Source organism: Dermacentor silvarum, chromosome 7 (assembly GCF_013339745.2).
Source record: "Dermacentor silvarum isolate Dsil-2018 chromosome 7, BIME_Dsil_1.4, whole genome shotgun sequence".
NCBI lineage: Eukaryota > Metazoa > Arthropoda > Arachnida > Ixodida > Ixodidae > Dermacentor > Dermacentor silvarum.
The window spans coordinates 159055527-159073225 of record NC_051160.1 but is presented as its reverse complement, the minus strand read 5'-3'; the positions used below and the strand labels follow the sequence as shown (position 1 = coordinate 159073225).

The following is a 17699-nucleotide window of genomic DNA, read 5'->3' as shown; positions in this document are numbered from 1 at the left end:
TGCTGCCGATTTAGCCTGCTTCAAGAATTCACCTGAATAATCTTGCCTAATGCAAGCGCCCCCTCTGGTATACTCACTAGAGATGTTGTGTTGCTAATCAGAAAGCAGCGCAAGTGCCTCCTCAATTATTTTTTACGTGGATTTTAGCACCTCATGCCGTCCATCTTTCAACAGCTTTAAAACATCTTAGAGCAACAGAACTTCATTCTCCTAAAATTTAAGGCAACATTCATAAAATTGTAGAATGAGCCCAAATTGAAAACTTCGCGACAAATTCAAGAGAGTTACCAGGTATGAAATATACCAACAAAACCTATAACACGTGTAAGTGGCAGTGACCGTTCTCTACACACCTCGTCACAGCATGCAGATCGGATGCTTTGTCGTGCTGTTCAGGCTACAGAAGTGCCGCAGGTTCTTAAGTGGTGTAGATGCCTATGGCTCACAATATCGTCACATCCCTAAACAATCAGAAATGTTCAATTTATTGTAATCCCTGCTGAAACTGCAAACTTGCCATTTAGCAAGATCGTGTTTTATTGTGAAAAGAGTTTCTTATAGCCAACTGCATGAAGCTGCATCTCGTTGTACAAATGTCTGATTGCCGCATCATTTACCATCTAAATGGAAATGCAGCAAACATGAATCTACTATCAAACGTTTCATACAAATGCACATATGTAGTAAATGAAACGTGAATTGTACTATGAAGAAAAATTCTTTAGCACATGAAAAGCGTTCCAAAACCTAATTTCTTGATGCACTGCAACAAAGCACTGTCCCAAAGATGATACGAATAGTGCGCAGCCTTTGAATTTAGCTGAGTTAATTTTGGAGGACGTGACATCTCTGAGGTTGGTGGCACATCTCTATACCGCCCACGGAGGTTCAGGTACAATTTGGCGCATTTTTGCGCTCTGTAAGAGTACGGTATGATGTTTCCGGAGGATTTGATTTATGCTAGGAGTTAATGCTGAATACCTGACAACAAGGTTAGTGCGTGAATCTGGGGGAGCTGGTTTGCGGTTGATCAGCGCATGACGATCAAGGTTGTCTGCTGTTTTAATTACGTCACTGATAATAGAGGGAGAGTAACGCCGGTGTAGTAAGTCGTTACAGAGTTGTTCACAGATGGATGAAAGTCTTCTGTTTTAGTGCATATCCACTTGAACGGAAGGTCTTGGCTGTACGGGATTGATGTGACAATGTTTCACATGGCTACTATGAAAATGTAATTATTGGCGCTTCTCAGTAAGTTTTCTGTAAAACAATGTGACAAACTTGTTGTTGTGCACACTGACACTAACATCCTGAAAGGTGATCGCGGAAGCCTTATATGTGTGGGAGAATGAGATGGTTCATAGACTGCATTGGACTGAAATATTAACTTCAATAACTCTTCCTCGCCGTGGTACCAGATTAGGAAAACGGCATATACGAACCTTTTGTAAACCATTGGTTTTAGCACGCAGCTCTCAATAAACCCCTATTTCAGTATGCCTATGAATATGTGGACGTACTTGGGACCTATTGCAAGGCCCATTGATGTGCCGTTGACTAGTACGAAGTGCTTTCTATGAAATTCAAAATTATTTAGCTCTAATACCAGTTTTGATATGGTTCGAATTGTGTGACAATCAATGGGTTTCTCAAACAATGAGTCCGAAAACGCATGTACTACTGAGCGAATGCAATTTATAATTATTATTTGATTTGAAAACATACACACAGGAAAGAGAAAGCGAGAAGGAAAGGCTGGCAACTGCCACCAGAAGGGGCACAACGCCTGCCTACTCTTCGGAAAGACCGAGAGAAACATAGAAGGACAGATAGGAAGGAGGGGAGGAAGGAGGAAATGAAGAGCGAGATGACAAATCTCAAAGAATAAAATCCGCGTGTGGTATAAATGTATACAAGGGTGCAAGGTCTAGGGTGACTCAGACGCTGCCGGGGGTATAGAAATGTCTTTTATGTAAGAAGAGAATGAAGGCGAAATTCCTCTAACTAGGTCATCTGCGTAACCCGAAATTCTTTCTGATATGGTTCCAATCCTAGAGCCAATGGGTCGGCACGGATTATCGTCTTTATGTATTTTTGGTACGTGATAAAACCTGCCTGAGGTAGAGCTTAGAGAAAGCAAGGATTTGGCAACGGAACTACTGATCCTGTTTACATTTAGAATGTCACTGAGGGCCTTCCGAACGACTGCTTTAAATTCTGCGTCTACCTGTTTGTAAAACGTGGTGTACCCTAGATGGCGATCCGCTTCTTTCGTGTAATCCTTGGTATTCATAATTACAATAGCGCCTCCTTTGTCCGCGGGCTTCTATGTCTGTCTTGCCGCTGAGGTTTCTTAATGCTTTTTCTTCTTCGTAAGGGAAGCTGTTGCGGAAAGGCTTTTTCTGTCTGTTCTCAGAGATTACATCCTGTTGAACTGCCTTAAAGTATATGTCGCGGTATTTGTCACGTCGCGGAGGAGAGTCCAATGTCTGGCTGACGGCAGTTGCGGGCGTTCGTGTGGAGGCTGATGTGTGTCATGAGAGAACTCGCGATGCCTGAGAAGACGGGATAAGTTGTCCAAAATCTTGTACGGCGGGAGTTCACTCCAATACCTGGTGGTGGGACAAAAAAAATTGAGCTTTGGACGAGACACTGCACTCAACATCAGAGAGATATACATTGGACAGCTTAACTACAGTTGGTAGTGTGTGAGCCCTATCTGAACAAATGCTGCTGCAGCACGAGAGTTTGTAATCCTACATGTACTGAGGAAAGCCGGGGCGTTATCGCGCTTGAGTTTTTCTTTTGAAATGTCTAGCTAGGGGTATTTTCTTCCCATGAATACAATTGTTATGAAAATGCTCAATCTCCTTTAAAGCATTTTAAAAGTACTGGTTTCCTCACTCTTAAGGAACATGTACTAAAAACATAGAAAGAAATTTCTTCACTTTGGCACTATTCCTCGACTACAGCAAGGCTTTCGATAGTATGTCATAAAATTTTGCTATGGAAATTATCACAGAATGGCGTTAGAGGTACTCCATTAACATTATTCGAGTCCTACCTTAGTGATCGGAAACAATCAGTTTGCATAAACCACGAGAAGTCTTCTTTCCTTCCTTTATTAAACGGCGTGCCACAAGGAAGTGTATTAGGTTCTATGCTTTTTAATGTCTACGTTAACGACATTATTAAAATTGATACAACTGTAAAATTTATCATATATGCCGATGATACTACTCTTCTTATTTCTGGTCCCAATTCACAGATATTAATAGAAAAATGTAACGATCTATTAACTAAGCTATCTGAATGGTCAATCGCTAATTGCCTAAAAATAAATCCTACGAAAACTAAAGTAATGCTATTTCGCGCAAGAAATAAAGCTCTTAGTAGTAATCAAACTCTAGTGTGTGCTGGTAAAGAACTGCAAATTGTTGATGAACATAAAATATTAGGCGTTACTTTTTCTTCGCACCTTACTTGGGATAAACATACTGAAGATATCTGCAAGAAATTGTCTGCAATCGCAGGTGTTTTGTTTCGATGTCGATGCCTCGTTCCACCCAAAGCAAAACTAAACATTTATTATGCCTTATTTTTTTCACATTTAAAATATTGTAGCTTAGTGTGGGCGACCACAGGAAAGACGAACATTATGAAAATCCTTTCTTTGCAAAAGAAGGTGATTCGGCACATTGACAACATGGGTTTTCTGGACACAACGCGGCCAGCTTTTCTAAAACATAAAATTATTAAAGTAGAACTTTTCGGCTTCTAAATTCTTTTTACTTCTCAAATACTGCTCTCAAAAATTTCTTGGTGTCTGCTGCATCATTGACACCTAAATTAATTTCTGCCAATACGAGAAATAGCGACACGTGGCATGTGCCGTGGTTTCGAAATGAATATAGCCTACAGTCATTACAACATAACTTACCATCTATATTAAATAAATATGAAGGTACATATATTTCCTCATCTAAAGAACTTCGAATGCATTTTGTAAACATGTGATCACTGATTGTTTATCAGAGCCCATTTGTATTACCAATTTGTAACCCTTACACACATATATTTCTTTTTGAGATGTATCAAATATATTTTCTCTTATTAATTTTTCTGTCTTGTTTCTATGCATTTATGTAATTTATTTATTTTGAGTGTCTAACAATCTTACAATTTTTGATGTAACCACCATGTATGCCTTGTAAAGGACCATAGGCCTAGTCAAGCTGTTTACCAACAGCTTTTAGCCTATGATGTCCACCGGAAATCTTGTATTTCTGGAAATAAATCTGTATTGTATTGTATTGTATTGTATTTCTCCTCTCGTATCAACGCAGATAAACAGACATGTATATTGTGAGCAATAATTATACCTAATAGCTGTGTAACGAATTCGGTTCGTGTCTTATTTAACCGGCCGAGGTGTTGCCTCGGGGCAGAAAGAAACAAAGCCAGCTGCAAATTAACAAGCACAAAAACCACACTTTATATAAAACAACAACATCAAACAATACAGAGCAGGGACAAGATATTGATTCACTGAATCTCAACGTGAGTTGGCTGATACTATGATAACCAACCTAAAGTACAACCCTGTGCACGCAACAAACAGCGCGAGGTTCAGCACAACGCTCTCAAGCTGAACGCGGTGGACGCGAAGGCTATACAAAGTCCGGGTTCTGCTCACTCAAGTCGTGAAAGAAAGTTCACCGCTGTTAAGTTCCTGCTAGAAATGGTCTGGCTGACAAGGTATAGGAGCGACACTCACAGACGCTCGAGGACGGCCGAGCCGTGCAGCTGTCTGGTCGTAGCAACGCCGCCCCGTCTTTGCAAACCAAGAGAGACGCCACAGGTCGCCTGGAAAGCGCTATGCGTCTGGATGGAGGCCTCGGTGAGCCCGGGTCCAGGAGCCCGTCAAGCCCGTACCTCCGCACCCCAGCAGCCTTCCTCGAACGGTCCCTGCTTAAGACGTGCCCGGTAGACACCAGGCCATCGGGGGAACATCGATGCGGTTGGGTGAAGGCCTTGTACGCTCGAGTCCTTCTGGCCCTACGCGCGTACACCTCCGCACCCCAGCAGCCATTCTCGAACCGCCCCGCTGACGTGTGTCTGCCGGACTTTTTTTTCTTCAGATTCCTTTTTTTTTCTTGCGCCGCTCAGCGCGCTCGCGCCAAAGCCACATCGCAAGTCGTCGTCGTCGTCTTCATTGCACACACAGCTCGCGCGGCGCCGTAAATTTGCAACTCCTTGATCATCTGTCGATGACGACTAAGCGCACATCATGACATAAGCCCCCATTTTCGAACATTTTTCGCCAGAAAAAATGCTGTACATGTGCGCGTGACATGTGGTTCACAAGTCCATAACGTCAGCAGTCAACCCTTGCTCGAATGCTGATGATAGTTCCTAGAGTCCTATCTCAAGTAACGATGCACCCACTGCACACATCTAGTTACACTGCACACTTCATAACACCACGTTAAACCACACTTGGGCACGAAAAACACACACATAATATGGCCCACCAAACACAAATATCGCGACTGAAAATTGTGAAAGCCGCCTAGCCATTATCAAATGGCACCTGTAGTCCGTATACTCTCATGCGAGACTGGAAGGGGTGCCTAGTAATCTCTTTAAGATATTGTCTCAGCTCAATGTATGGAACAGCTGCAGTCTTTGCATCAGGTACTCTATTGCAGAAAACGGTTGTCACATTACTGCGATGTAGCTGAGTCATATCATTGAAATAATGGGAATAGTCAACAGGAGAAGTATCATGGGCTTTACGAACAAGGGAATGAAGATCCACTATTGATCTAGTAACAGCCACTGATGCAGGATTGCCCTTGGCCATAAGACCACGTCTAGTGTTGCTCACACTATTGTCGTTCCCTACAATGTTAGTCCCAATCATTTTGTCTTCTTCAAAGAGACTGTGCTCTGGCCATGGACCGGCCCGAATTAGCAACCACATTGTCGGATTTCAGGGAGTCATTTCTCGACAATACCTTCTTTTCTGCATTGACGAGACTAGATGTCTGGAGATCTTTATCTGCATCAGATTCTGCTGAAGCGCCCACTTTCGTTGAAGTAACTGGGTGGTTGTCATCAATGCCTGGTGTAGATAGTGTTGTTACAGAGCCCATTGTACTTTTTCCGTTCTCACTACTATCCCATAAAAAGGTATCTAGAATCATTGGGTTTGAACCAGTGACTTCTGTAAGTAATGGAACATTTTGTTCCAAGCAGGCTAGCTCCGTTATAGCTATCGACCCTTTCACATCATTTTTGTCACCTTGAGCGTCCCTGGACTCAAAACACAATGCAGCAGCTTCGCTCCTAGTATTAACTTGCGCGAACTTCTTGCGCAACAACACTTCATGCAACTTTAACCGCAGTTGCGCCACCACCTCCTCTTTCTCTTTCACCTCTTTTGTAAACAATTCTACAGCAATTCGTTCTTCCTCGATTGCTATCAGCTCTTCCTCGACTGCTATCAGCTCCTTCTGAACCCATCTTTTGAGTTCCTCTCCCGTGAGTCCCAACCTGAGTCCTATTTGGGTCAACTCAACGGCATTCATACTGACGCAGGTACGAGTTCTTGCTTTCCAATTACAATCTTTCATTTACAGCTGGCTTTGTCCTGTCGCGGGCGCCATTTGTAACGAATTGGGTTCGTGTCTTATTTAACCGGCCGAGGTGTTGCCTCGGGGCAGAAAGAAACAAAGCCAGCTGCAAATTAACAAGCACAAAAACCACACTTTATATAAAACAACAACATCAAACAATACAGAGCAGGGACAAGATATTGATTCACTGAATCTCAACGTGAGTTGGCTGATACTATGATAACCAACCTAAAGTGCAACCCTGTGCACGCAACAAACAGCGTGAGGTTCAGCACAACGCTCTCAAGCTGAACGCGGTGGACGCGAAGGCTATACAAAGTCCGGGTTCTGCTCACACCAGTCGTGAATTAAAGAAAGTTCACCGCTGTTAAGTTCCTGCTAGAAATGGTCTGGCTGACAAGGTATAGGAGCGACACTCACAGACGCTCGAGGACGGCCGAGCCGTGCAGCTGTCTGGTCGTAGCAACGCCGCCCCGTCTTCGCAAACCAAGAGAGACGCCACAGGTCGCCTGGAAAGCGCTATGCGTCTGGATGGAGGCCTCGGTGAGCCCGGGTCCAGGAGCCCGTCAAGCCCGTACCTCCGCACCCCAGCAGCCTTCCTCGAACGGTCCCTGCTTAAGACGTGCCCGGTAGACACCAGGCCATCGGGGGAACATCGATGCGGTTGGGTGAAGGCCTTGTACGCTCGGGTCCTTCTGGCCCTACGCGCGTACACCTCCGCACCCCAGCAGCCATTCTCGAACCGCCCCGCTGACGTGTCTCTGCCGGACTTTTTTAACACGAAAGTGTTTTATGCCGGGGTCCACCAAGACTTCACTGACGTATTTCCGTCACGGAAATACGTCATAGAACATAATACAAAGAAAGAAACCAGAAGAAAAAGTTCCACAAACATGCAAAATTTGGAAATCGAACCCACAACCTCTCGGTCCGCGACGATAGATCGCCGAGCGTTTAACCCATTGCGCCACAAACGCATTTGCAGAGAGCTACACAGACGCGCCTTATATATCTAACACTCCTCCGTGTACCCGCGCTCTTGCTCGGGGCGGTGCCGCCGCCTACGAGCAGAAAAGAGAAGTACTGCATTATGACACTAACGCGCACCGACAGTGAACGCTTCGGTGGTCTCAGCACTACGACGCCTCGATGCCAGCATTCGAAGGGACGCTGGCATCAAGAAGCACTACCAACGCCACCAAGGTGGCGTTCACCGTACTCAGCATAGCGGAGCGTGGCCTCCGCAATTAGCTCTGAAAATGTTTCTGAAGTTGATCGCGGAGGCTGCAATTACGACGCGCTGTACGCGCTGATTTGACTCGGTGACGATTCAGTTACGTGCTTTGTCTTGCGCGTTGTATTAGTGTGTCAGTTACGTGCTTCGTCTTTCGCGTTGTGCTAGCGTGTGCAGCGTAGTGCAGCTTCCATATGCACGACGGTTGCTCGTGGTCATCGACGTTGGTAGTCGTGATGGAGGAGACGTGCCACCAGGCGTCAGCGTGGGTGCATCAACGCCTAAGGGCGCTTTAGCCACAAAACACCAATAGACATTATATATCAATGTGCAATAAACATTACACTACTTCTGTGAAGACACGTTTCACTTTCGTGTTCTATACCGATTCCTATATAAGAGGGATCAACCACATTTTTTCTTCACATTCCTTTTTTTTTCTTGCGCCGCTCAGCGCGCTCGCGCCAAAGCCACATCGCAAGTCGTCGTCGTCGTCTTCATTGCACACACAGCTCGCTCGGCGCCGTAAATTTGCAACTCCTTGATCATCTGTCGATGACGACTAAGCGCACATCATGACAAGCTGTAACGAGGCGTTGTTCAACATACTTCTCTACTTTCCTATGTTATCAACAAGTTCAGCACAGTTTAAAGAGGAAATAACGAAAGAGTAGTAGACTGACATATATGAACAGCTAGCAAGAGACATGTTTCCAAGATTTCCGACACCTTTGGTGCACCAGTGAAGATTTTCCTCTCTGTTCTATGCATTTACTAACGATTATAAATGGTATACAATATGCTGCATGTTTATGAAGCTTTATGTACATTTTCACATAATTTATTCACGAATCTTCTCAACCCATCTGTTATGTGGACGTTTATTCATTTCGTCGTATAATTTTTAATATCTCTTTTTTATTTTTCATGCGCGACTGTATAAAGAACTGTTTGCCCGTAATCACAAGAGATGCCACCTGTGCGGAGAATGCAATACAATGCAACGGTGTTTATTTATCACAGTGCCCTCATTGCCATCAAGGTAATATAGAAGGGCGGTTACACACTGCACAATTTGAAATGATGAAATATGTAAAATCATTCTATGAACATCAAAAGGAACATAGCGACAAGCGATGAACATCAAAAGCGACAACCTAACATGCCGCATCAAATAACAAGCATAATATACTGGATTGTGAAAATATAAAAAAAATGTGGTTGATCCCTCTTATATAGGAATCGGTATAGAACACGAAAGTGAAACGTGTCTTCACAGAAGTAGTGTAATGTTTATTGCACATTGATATATAATGTCTATTGGTGTTTTGTGGCTAAAGCGCCCTTAGGCGTTGATGCACCCACGCTGACGCCTGGTGGCACGTCTCCTCCATCACGACTACCAACGTCGATGACCAGGAGCAACCGTCGTGCATATGGAAGCTGCACTACGCTGCACACGCTAGCACAACGCGAAAGACGAAGCACGTAACTGACACACTAATACAACGCGCAAGACAAAGCACATTACTGAATCGTCACCGAGTCAAATCAGCGCGTACAGCGCGTCGTAATTGCAGCCTCCGCGATCAACTTCAGAAACATTTTCAGAGCTAATTGCGGAGGCCACGCTCCGCTATGCTGAGTACGGTGAAAGCCACCTTGGTGGCGTTGGTAGTGCTTCTTGATGCCAGCGTCCCTTCGAATGCTGGCATCGAGGCGTCGTAGTGCTGAGACCACCGAAGCGTTCACTGTCGGTGCGCGTTAGTGTCATAATGCAGTACTTCTCTTTTCTGCTCGTAGGCGGCGGCACCGCCCCGAGCAAGAGCGCGGGTACACGGATGAGTGTTAGATATATAAGGCGCGTCTGTGTAGCTCTCTGCAAATGCATTTGTGGCGCAATGGGTTAAACGCTCGGCGATCTATCGTCGCGGACCGAGAGGTTGTGGGTTCGATTTCCAAATTTTGCATGTTTGTGGAACTTTTTCTTCTGGTTTCTTTCTTTGTATTATGTTCTATGACGTATTTCCGTGACGGAAATACGTCAGTGAAGTCTTGGTGGACCCCGGCATAAAACACTTTCGTGTTAAAAATTACAGCAGGCAGTAGAACACAGAGTTGTAATTAATGATGACAACATGGTTTGTCAAGCGATTCCATTCTGAAATGTTGCGAGGATAAAAATTTTACTTGACGTCTCTGTTATGGACTTGTATTCTCTAACCTTGTTTGTGTGAGCGATTCGTGGAGAGACGTATTGCGGTAGAAATATGTAGCTATCCCTGCCTATATGCCGGTTCTCGAAAAAATATATATTGTGAAACATTCTTAGTCTTGATTTTTTTCCTGCGTTTTGCGAGCGTATCCCATCCAAGGCTTTCTTTCGCAAGGGACATGCTAAAATTCCGCCTGTAATTATTATAGCAAAACCTATGGCTAGATTCTGAACCCTTTCTAAGAAAACGTTCAATTTCCGAGCAGTCTGTAACATCATCATCAGAATCATCATCACCATCATCAGCCTATATTTATGTTCACTGCAGGACGAAGGCCTCTCCCTGCGACCTCCAATTACCTCTGTCTTGCGCTAGCTGATTCCAACTTGCGCCTGCGAATTTCCTAGCGTCATCCCTCCAACTAGTTTTCTGCCGTCCTCGACTGAGCTTCCCTTCTCTTGGTATCCATACTGTAACTTTAATGGTCCACCGGTTATCCATCCTACGCATTACATGGCCAGTCCAGCTCCATTTTCCCGCGTAATGTCAACCAGAATATCGGCTATCCCCGTTCGTTCTCTGATCCACACCACTCCCTTCCTGTCTCGTAACGTTAGTCCTAAGATTTTTCATTCCATCGCTCTTTGTGCGGTCCTTAACTTGTTCTCGAGCTTCTTTGTTAACCTCGAAGTTTCTGCCCCATATGTTAGCACCGGTAGAATGCAATGATTGTACACTTTTCTTTTCAGCGACAGTGGTAAGCTCCCAGTCAGGATTTTGCAATGCCTGCCGTATACACTCCAACCCAATTCTATTCTGTAAATTTCTTTCTCGTGATCAGGGTCCCCTGTGAGTAATTGACCTAGATAAACGTACTCCTTTAAACACTCTAGCGGCTGACTGGCGATCCTGAATTCTTGTTCCCTTGCCAGTCTATTGAATTTTTTATCTTTGTCTTTGGCATATTCATCTTCAACCGAATTCTTACACTTTCTCGATTAAGGTCCTCAATCATTTTTTGTAATTCGTCTCCATTGTTGCTGAATAGGGCAATGTCATCCGCAAACCGAAGGTTGCTTAGATATTCGCCGTTGATCCTCCCTCCTAAGCCTTCCCAGTCTAAGAGCTTGAATACTTCTAAGCATGCAGTGAAGCATTGGAGAGATTGTGTCTCCTTGCCTGACCCCTTTCTTGATAGTTAACTTTCGACTTTTCTTGTGTAGAACCAAGGTTGCTGTGCAATCCTTGTAGATATTTGCCAATATATTCACGTATGCATCCTGTACTCCTTGGTTACGTAATACTTCTATGGCTGCTGATATCTCTACAGAATAAAATGCCTTTTCATAATCTATGAAAGCCATATAGAGAGGTTGATTATACTCCGCAGATTTCTCTATTACCTGGTTGATGACATGGATATGATCCATCGTAGAAAATCCCTTCCTGAATACAGCCTGTTCTCTTTCGTTGGCTGAAGGCAAGTGTTGCCCTAGAAGCCTTGGTGAATATTCTATACAATACTCAGAGCAAGGTAATGGGCATATAATTCTTCAATTCTTTAAGCCATATATGCCTGAACTTGGGGAAATTAAAGAAAGTGATTTATTTTCCTCTTCTTGTCTCACCTCCGCTCCTCTCGGCATTCATGCGCATCCTCCTCCCCCTCCTCTCCTTGTCTTATCTCCTCTCCTCTCAGCATTCCTCCTCTCCTCTCCTACGCTTCTCTCCTCTCCGGATTGCGGAACGAATGGCAACACCTGCGGGTCGCGCGCGATAATGCGAAGCAGCTTAGGTTAGAGGCGCGACGGTAGGCACCCCAGAGGCACCGGCAACAGTCACCAACGCCGCGCGCGTTCGGTGCGAACGCGGGCAAAACGCCGACGGCGTCGACAACTGTTCTGCGCGTTGCTGGTGATGCTGCATGTACAAGTTTATACAGCTGACAAAACTACCTTGAGTCGACCCCATGGCTGCTTCGCCTACTACTCAGGGTTCCCTTACGGAAATATGGTGTAATTTTTTCCCCACTTTTGCATTGAAGTCGCTCATGACCACAGTGTGCTGAGTTTGCACCTTTCTCTTTGCTAATTCAACATCTTCATAAAAGTATTCTATTTTTTCATCATCGTGACTGGAAGTTGGGGCGTAGGCTTGTACTACCTTCAATTTGTACCTCCTATTCAGCTTTATAACGACGACTGCTACCCTCTCATAAATGCTGCAGAATTTATTAATGTTGCCTGCTACGTCCTATAGACTAAAAATCCTACTCCGAATTCTCTCTTATCTGGAAGATCTCTGTAGCAGATGACATAGCCATTATTCAGCACTACACAAGCCTCACCAGTTCTTCTAGCCTCACCATGGCCAATAATATCCCAGGCAATACCTGATAATTCTTCAAATAGCTCTGCTGAGCTAGTCTCACTCGATAGGGTGAACGTGTTGAACGTTTCCAGGTTCAGTTTCCAGTGGCGGCCTGTCCAGACCCAGAGATTCTTAGAACGCTCTGCCGCGTCGCATGTCTTACCGCCACCTTGAGCAGGTGCGCTGCAGTCGCTGGGGACTGAGGGCCATGGGTTAATTGTCGCAGTCATGAAGGACGTAGTGGCTGAATACTTCACCACGGAGGACAATTCCTGTTCTGGTGAGGCAGCCTGTAACAGCAGTCTGTAAAACCGAACATCACAATGCTGTATATATATATATTGGTAGAGGCTGTAAATGCTAATACTAGGCTGCGTTGTGAGGCTGCGCAGATATTCAGCTTTTTCTCAGACCTCGTGTTCCGTAAAAGTTTGCAATATACTGTAATAGACATTGATAATAAAATAAACTCTTGACTAATTGTGTTTCGAGTGAATGACATCCTTACAGTCTTCTCAAAATATACGTGCATCCTCCAAATCTCGCGCCAATGAACAACGTTGTCTAGGTCATCTTGCATAGTAACGGAGTCACTTGTTTTTCGCATTGCTCTGTGTAAACGCAGTCGTCTGCAGATAATGTAAGGGAAGACGACAGACCGTTATCGACATCATTTAAGAACAACGGGCCCAACTCCTAACCTTGTATTACTCATCACATCGCTGGAAACTCATGCGAGCGTACGTTTTTAATCCGTACTCGCTGGCTTCGTGCAGTTAAACATTGTTTAATCCATGCGATAAGTGATGTGTTTATATTCTACCACTCTAATTTTTTTATTACTATTGAGTAAGGAACGAGGTCGAAGGCTTTTCTAAAATCTATAAAAACTTAATCAATTATGAAAGCCAAGCCTTATCACATGTTAAATCATCTGTTAGTTCTGCGAGTTGTGTGACGCAAGAGCAGCCGTTACGGAAACCTTGTTGTTGGGCAATCAGCATAGTGTGCATTCAGATGTGCCACGATGTTAGTACAAAGAGCATTTTCAAATAATTCACACAGCATACTAGTGAGCGAAATTGGCCTGCAATTGGAAACGTTGTTTGGAGGGCTTGACTTCTGCACAGGAACAACATTGGACAATTTCCAGTCATTAAGCGGCACACTCTAGTCAAGCGATCATCGGAATATGACACAGAAATACCTGGACACTGGCAGGCGCACAAAGAAAGCAATTTAGGGTACAAGACTTCTTGTCCCGCTTCCTCCCACAAGTCTAGATCCTTTAGTAGTAATTCAATTTCACGGTGAGTAAATGTTATGTCACCCATGCGTTCTGGGCATAATTTATCAAGGCGGGGTGTGGTTTCATATTTGTCATCACTGCGCATAAACACTGGCCGAAAAAAAGAGTTCAGGCATTTTGCTTTAGCAAAGCTATACTAAACATCAGTGCCATCATGGTTAAGCGCTAGTATTCTTATCTCGGCCTTTACGTTCATTTTTATTATTCGCCAGAAATCTGAGTTCCGCAGAACTCAGAGGTTAGTCAAGGTCACAGTGTGTGTGTGATATAACCAAGTGGGGGTGTATTGACCGTCTACGTGATCTCACAAAGCTTGCAATAGCTTCAAACAAAGAACAATAAAAACGTTCTTCTGGCAGCTGTGACACCTCGCATGCCCCATGTTAACATGTGAACCTTCTCCCCTGTATTCCACTGGCTGTGTCTGTCCATCTGATATTTCTCAAGCCCCTCCCTTGTGGACGCTACTGAATGTACGCATGTTTGTAGTCATGGGATACCTATGCTTCTCTTTTTTCTTTGTGTATGTGTGGACTTGAGTAAGTGTACGTATGCTGATGTTCATAAACGCCCGACGTTTTTGTTTCTCTCTTTATAAATACGTTACACCCTTACAGAGAAAATGTATAAATGGAGCTCCGGGCGCTTGCAATCACAAGCGTGATAAAAGCCGGAGCACGGCCGAAAGGTACAACTTATTTATTTGTTTTTCCTTTCCTACGCCCGCCTGCACTTTCTTCAAACTTTATATATATATATATATATATATATATATATATCAGCAAATAGAAGCACGCAGGAAAAAACATAACAGGACTTTACAGACGTTTCGGCCGGGGTCCGGCCTTCATCAACAGACAAGAAAAAAGTACAAAGTAAAAAAGGAACACAACAGACACGTGAATCGATACTTGCGCGTGCATAGAGTGGCATTATTAAAAAAGAGAGAAATAACAGTTTTTAATAATGCCACTCTGTGCACGCGCAAGTTTCGATTCACGTGTTTGTTGTATTCCTTTTATTACTTTGTATTTTTTTCTTGTCTCTTTTCACCCTTAGGGCAAAAATGGATAAATTGAGCTCTGTATGCTTGCAAACGCGCTCTTGATGAAGGCCGGACCCCGGCCGCACCGTCAGTAAAGTCCTGTTATGTTTTTTCCTACTACGTGCTTCTATTTTTTGAACTACTTCTATGCCGGCTCCTGTGATTCCTTGCTTCACTGATATATATATATATATATATATATATATATATGCACGCGTGTGTGTGATCGTTACGGCTGCCAGCTCGCGCACAGGACCAATCCGAACCTGCCTACTTATGAACGGCATGCCCCGCGGTGTGGGCTGCTGAGGGGAAATCCCGTGAACGAGTATGACGAATAGTTTCGGAATTGGCTTCGCCGGCCGAGTGAGCAAAAAATTAAAAAAGGAAACGAAATGGGATTACGCATCAAAGGGCGGAGCGTCACCCTTAATCGTGCAGAGTCGCAGCTTGCATGCACAACGCTATGGATGGCGAAAGGAAAGGGAAACGGTAGAGGGCGGAGACAGGCAACAGTTGGCTCCTCCTAGCTGCACTGCTCTCAGACGCTAGCAGAGCACTGGTGAATCGGCGTCTCTCCAAGCCCACCAAGACAGTTCAGCATCGTGCAGACTTCTGATCGCACTGTTTCACTACTGCGCCTTGATCAACCTCGCGCAGCAAGTACCAATATTCAATTCGCAGCCACAGTCACCAGACTGACCTCTCACCGAAAGCTGTCACCGAAAAGCATAAGCTTGTGCAGTGTACTGTGCTCAGAACAAAGATACACTCATGCACTCGGCATCCGAGACGTTATTCGCCTCCAGCACCGTGGAGGTCCCTAATGGTGAGTGGTGGTCTGTCTCCTTCGACGGCATCTCCATATGCAACACTCGACCTGGCTTCGGAGTAATCCTCCGCATACGCGCGAACCAATCTATCCACACTGCGAGGGACAGGCTTAGAGACCTCTTCGTCCTCCAGACTCGTGACGATGCCTTCCACATTACGCTGTTTCAAGTGCGCATAGATTTCGACGAAGAAGTCTACAATCCAGCCGCCTTGCCCAACGACTTGCTCATTTCACTTAAAGCCCACCTGGGAAGAGTTCTGGGAAACACAATTAAAGAAGCGGAGGAAGTGATTTGCAAATCGTGTGTTAGAGTGCTCGATCAGTGGCTTCTTCTTGGCACCATGTATCCTTCGCACTTGGCTGTGCAAGTCGACTACGGAGATGTCGCCGGCGCTGTTGATGAGCTTAAGGCCCGTATTCACCAAGCTGCACTGGAATGGATGACGCAAGCGAGCTACGTGTTGCACCGGAGGGGATTCAAGGGTGACGTCATCGACGGCCTCACAGGCACCGCTCTCTGCAGCGACGGTTGGCAGCTGGTCGTTGCCTACACTGGAAGCAAGGATTACCGGGCCCACATCACTTTAGGAATCTTGACCACAGGTGACCGAGAACTCGACGACCTGCTCGTCAAGGCCCACAGTGACGTCAGTCGGCGCGTTGACCCAGTTTTCAGCACCACGAACTGCACAACTACGAACGACCCTTCGCTGATTAAACGTCTGAGAACGCACTGTGCGATAAAGTTCAGAGAACTCAAATCCCACTCTACCGACGACTTCCCGTGCCTACATTTTGCTGTGAAACACGTCGACGATCATGATACTGAAACAAACGAGGTGAACCCGACCGTGTTTAGGGAGTGGGGATCATTTCTACTGCGTGATTTGCAGAGTCACCTGAAGAAAGCCTTCACAAACAAGCAATGTCGCTTTCTGAAGATCCATGGCATCGTCGGAGAAGTGATCAATACCAACCGCGCACCAAATTATGAAGTGCCACCTGCCGCAAGAACAGCTTCTGATTTTTGAAGCAGAAATATAGACGTGACGGTCGCGTAACAGTGCTGAAAAATCTCCCGTATAACTGGCACATCTGTAGGCTAACCTGCTTGCTGTATAGCATTTACACAGCACCAGACGGCAGAAGTGTTTTCGTAACTGCTTCAATACGCTGAATACGTGACCAGTGCATTTACGCAGCTAGGCTTGCTTCAGGCAATAACTTCCTTCTCCCGAAATACGTATAACTTGCAGTAAACAGACTGTCATCGTTTCACCGTTTTCATTATGGAACAAAATTTTACCCCTAATAAAATCATCCCAGTCTACTTACTCGCTTAAACGACAAATAATCTTTTAATCATGAATGTAGAATCAACTTAGCTCCTTTATATTGTGGTATGTTTTGGTGTTGCCAGAAATTTTGTTCTCTACTGTTGTATTGTTCTTGCTCTTTATATGTCTTACACATGTTTTAAACTTATTTTGCTTTGTTGTTTTCATAGCCTATAACTTCCTAACATGCCCGCCTTTGTGTCTTCTATAGCGCTGAGCTTTCGATTGCGTTAGTGTTCTTTCCAATAGCACTTGTCATTATTGAAATTATAGTCCACGCTGTAACAAATAACATCATACTAGGTTTGCCATTACAGCTTATTTTTATACTAAATTTATCATCATGGAACCTTTATTGTCCTATATTTCAGGGCAATTTATACTTTTCTGTGTTCACAAGATTCTACGAACACGCACAATCGCTACACATTGCAACGATTCGGCTCGTCGAGGTGGCCAAATCGAAACGCGCCAAGCGTCTCAACGCACCGACTCGCTCGCGAAAATTTCATAGAGACGTTTTATGCCGCTTGTCGGTGAACGAGTTCGTGGCGTAATGCTATCCATAGCGGGATTCTGTGCTGCAGTTCCTGTGTTCGAATGCTTCCATCCGACAATTTCAATATTGTTTATTTATTACTAGTCGAGGACGGCAGAAAACTAGGTGGGGTGATGAGGTTAGGAAATTTGCAAGCGCAAGTTGGAATCAGCT

At 44.7% G+C, this 17699-nt stretch overlaps 1 long non-coding RNA gene across 2 annotated transcripts; it reads right to left on the bottom strand.

Moving 5' to 3' along the window:
- Positions 1-1044: 1044 nt before the first annotated feature.
- On the bottom strand, positions 1045-12729 carry LOC125947037 (uncharacterized). Of its 2 annotated transcripts, none has more exons than XR_007468089.1 (2): positions 12625-12729; positions 1045-2612 (listed from the first exon to the last, which is right to left on the bottom strand). It is a non-coding gene; the product is annotated as an uncharacterized LOC125947037 (long non-coding RNA). The 2 variants fall into 2 exon arrangements; XR_007468090.1 differs by lacking the exon at positions 12625-12729 and adding an exon at positions 11720-11803.
- Between the last annotated feature and the right edge of the window lie 4970 nt (positions 12730-17699).